At 42.4% G+C, this 3,591-nt stretch overlaps 1 protein-coding gene across 2 annotated transcripts in view; it reads left to right on the plus strand.

Annotated features, from left to right (window-relative positions):
* Window positions 1-1,748: 1,748 nt before the first annotated feature.
* si (sucrase-isomaltase) overlaps window positions 1,749-3,591 on the plus strand; it is a 110,406-nt gene continuing 108,563 nt past the window's right edge. The window contains exon 1 of one of the 2 annotated variants that reach the window (XM_064975291.1): window positions 1,749-1,923. The gene's annotated coding sequence lies outside the window, so the exon portion shown is untranslated. The remainder of the gene's footprint in view (window positions 1,924-3,591) is intronic. The other variant, XM_064975290.1, reaches the window with a different exon arrangement.

A 3,591-nucleotide genomic window follows, 5' to 3' on the forward strand; every position in this document is an offset into this window, starting at 1 on the left:
CTTGCAATCAAATCCTGACCACATTATCTACCAAGAGAATTCTCTTCGATTATAATCACAGCTGTATATACCCCCTCCCCAAGCAGATACCTCAACGGCTCTGAAATAACATCACTGGACTCTATGTAAAATGGAAACCATATATCCTAATGCTGCATATATTGTAGCTGGGGATTTTAACAAAGCTAATCTGAAAACATGGCTCCCTAAATGTTATCAGTATATCGAATGTGCAACTCGAGCTGGTAGCATTCTGGATCATTGGTACCCTAACTTCCGCAATGCATTCAAAGCAAATCTGACCATGACTTCACTTTGTTGCTCCCAGCCTATAGAAAGACACTAAAACAAGAAAGGCCCGTGCTCAAGTCTGTTAAACGCTGGTCGGACCAATCGGATTCCACGCTTCAGGATTGCTTCGATCACGTTGATTGGGATATGTTCCAGATAGCCTCAGATAACAACATTGATGTTAACGTTGACTCGATGACCGAGTTTATTAGCAAGTGCATTGGTGATGTCGTACCCACACTGACTATTAAAACCTTCCCTAACCAGAAACTGTGTATTGATGGCAGCATTCACGCAAAACTGAGAGCGCAAACCACTGCGTCCTCAGAGCATACACAGACCAGCTCGCTGGTGTGTTTACACACATATTCAATCCCTCTCTATCCCAGTCTGCTGTCCCCACATGCTCCAAGAGGGCCACCATTGTTCCTGTTCCCAAGAAAGCTAAGGTATTTGAGTTAAGCTACTATTGCCCCGTTGCACTCACTTCTAGCTTTGAGAGACTAGTCAAGGAGCATATCACCTCCACCGTACCTGACACCCTAGACCCACTCCAATTTGCCTACCGCCCTAATAGGTCCATAAACTTCGCAATCACAATCACAATCACACTGCACACTGCCCTACCCCATCTGAACAAGAGGAATACCTACGTAAGAATGTTGTTCATTGACTACAGTTCAGCATTTAACACTGTAGTACCCTCCAAAGTCTCCATTAAGCTCAAGACCCTGGGTCACAAATTCACTTTTAAGAAGAAATGCATTCCAGGTGAGTACCTGATGAAGCTGGTTGAGAGAATGCCAAGAGTGTGCAAAGCTGTCATCTAGGCATAGGGTGGCTACATTGAACAATCTAAAATATCAAAAATATTTAGATTTCTTTAACACTTTTTTTGCATGATTCCATATGATTCATATGCATGGTTCCAAATGTGTTACTTCATAGTTTTGATGTATTCACTATTATTCTACAATTAAGAAAATAGTAAAAAATAAAGAAAAACCATTGAATGAGTATGAGTTTCTAAAACTTTGACTGGCACTAAAAAAGCTAAGTCACACTTCGTCAGAGTGTTTCAAGGTAAATCATTACAACATACACACGGACGTGCACACACACACATGCATGCACACACTTCCATAAACACACACACACCTCCATAAACACACACACACACACCTCAATAAACACAGCAATATAAGGAAGACAGGTAAAACATTGTCTCGGTTGAGCTTTGTTGGTTGTGATGGTTATCACCTTTTATAGTTGCTGAGTGGGTACAATGAAGTTGTAAAACACACACACACGCACACACACGCACACACACGCACACACACGCACACACACACACACGCACACGCACACACGCACACGCACGCGCACACACACGCACACATACTATCTCTCTTTCTTGCTATCGCTTACACACAGATATAAATACATACAGAGTATTGATTTACGTGTTCACACACCAACACATATACAGGCAGTGTTATATGGTCGGTAGGACCTAATTGCAGAGTGATATGATATAACGTACACAGACGACGGTGCGACGGAGTAGTAAGGCAAGAAGCAGTGTGAGGTGAGACAACTTCTAACTGACCGGGGAATATAGTCTCAAATCAGGTATTCATAACTATACTATATTATCGTGTGTTTAGAACTACATTTTATTTGAGTATGACACAAACAGTTGCCAGCTGAAGGTACTGTGCGACCTAGCTTCAACTGTTGCTGGCCTACCTTATCTGTGATCGTTTAAAGCAGACCTCAGGTAGGATACAAAAAGTTGTTCAAAGGCTAATCATTCTGCGTCATCGCAAAAGAGATACACTGTGTGTAGTTTGAGTACAGGGGATTAAACAGGCGAGAGGGAAGCCTGTAGACAACGCATAGAGAAAGAATAACTATTAGGTAAAACAGATAAATTACCATCATGGAATGAGGTAATTACAGGGAGTGTTCGACATGCATTAGTCTGAACTCCTCGATTCTCTTTCATCAAGCGGCAAGAGAATAAACGTCTACCTGTTGCACAATTGTCAGCTAGAAAACCTATGTTGTGAAATACAAATGTGTTCATTTGTAACGAAAGTTCACAGTGTTAATCATGCTCTATTTCATGAAACTTCTACAATCTAGTTTGTCCTTGTCATGCAGCCCTAGTCGTTTTAGGGCTGGATTCAATCTCTATTGGGGAAAGACCTACATTAAAATTGGAATGTATTTTCCTGATTGAGCTGACAGTGTTTTCCGTGAAAGCAGTCTCCACGAACACTCAAACGTTGTTTTTACTTCTGTAATATAGATTAAATCCAAACCTTAGATCGTGTTAGTTATAGAGGTGAGAATTTGACCCTGTTTGTTAATGATAGTGCCTTGGCAGCAGCTAATGGGGATCCATAATAAATACAAAATAGCATCAAGTCAAATCCTTAAAATCAAATGTTATTTGTCACATGCTTCATAAAGGGAAAGTGTGGACTAACAGGAAAATGATTAGTTATGGGCCCTTCCCAACAAAGCACAGAGAAAGAAAATAGAGAAATAATAGAAAAGTTAAACACATAATAATAGATACAGAATGAGTAACGCAAACTTGGCTATATACTCGGTGTACCAGTACGGAGTCTATGTGCAGGTTTATGAGGTAATCGAGGTAGTTATGTACATAAAACTGGGAATTAACTGGCAGATAGTAAACAGTAGCAGCAGCACGTGATGAGTTGAACAACTGAAGGAAAAACAGGGTCAATGCAGGTAACTATTTCAATAACTATTTATCAGTCTTATGGCTTGCGGGTAGACCCTGTGCAGGGTCCTGTTGGTTCCACACTTCAGTAACGCTTGCCGTGCAGTAGCAGAGAGAACAGTCTATGACTTGGGTGACTGGAGTCTTTGACAATTTTTAGGGCCATCCTCTGACACCGCCTGGTGTAGAGGTCCTGGATGGCAGGGAGCTGGGCCGCAGTGATGTGCCTTACGGGCAAAGGCCAAGCAGTTGCCATACCAAGTGAGGATGCAGCTAGTCAAGATGCTTTCAATGGTGCAGCTTTGATCTTTTCAGCCTCCTGAGAGTGAAGATAAATTGTGGTGCCCTCTGCACAATTGTGTTGGTGTGGTTGGACCATTGACAGATCCTTAGTGATGCGGACACAGAGGAACCTGAAGCTCTCGACCCGCTCAACTACAGCCCTGTCGATGCCCTGTCTATAGCCCTGTAGTCCACCATCAGCTCCTTTGTCATCTGTGGATCTGTTGGCGCGGTGGACTGGGTCCAGGGGGTCTGGGATG

Source organism: Oncorhynchus masou, chromosome 9, assembly GCF_036934945.1.
Source record: "Oncorhynchus masou masou isolate Uvic2021 chromosome 9, UVic_Omas_1.1, whole genome shotgun sequence".
NCBI classification, from domain to species: domain Eukaryota; kingdom Metazoa; phylum Chordata; class Actinopteri; order Salmoniformes; family Salmonidae; genus Oncorhynchus; species Oncorhynchus masou.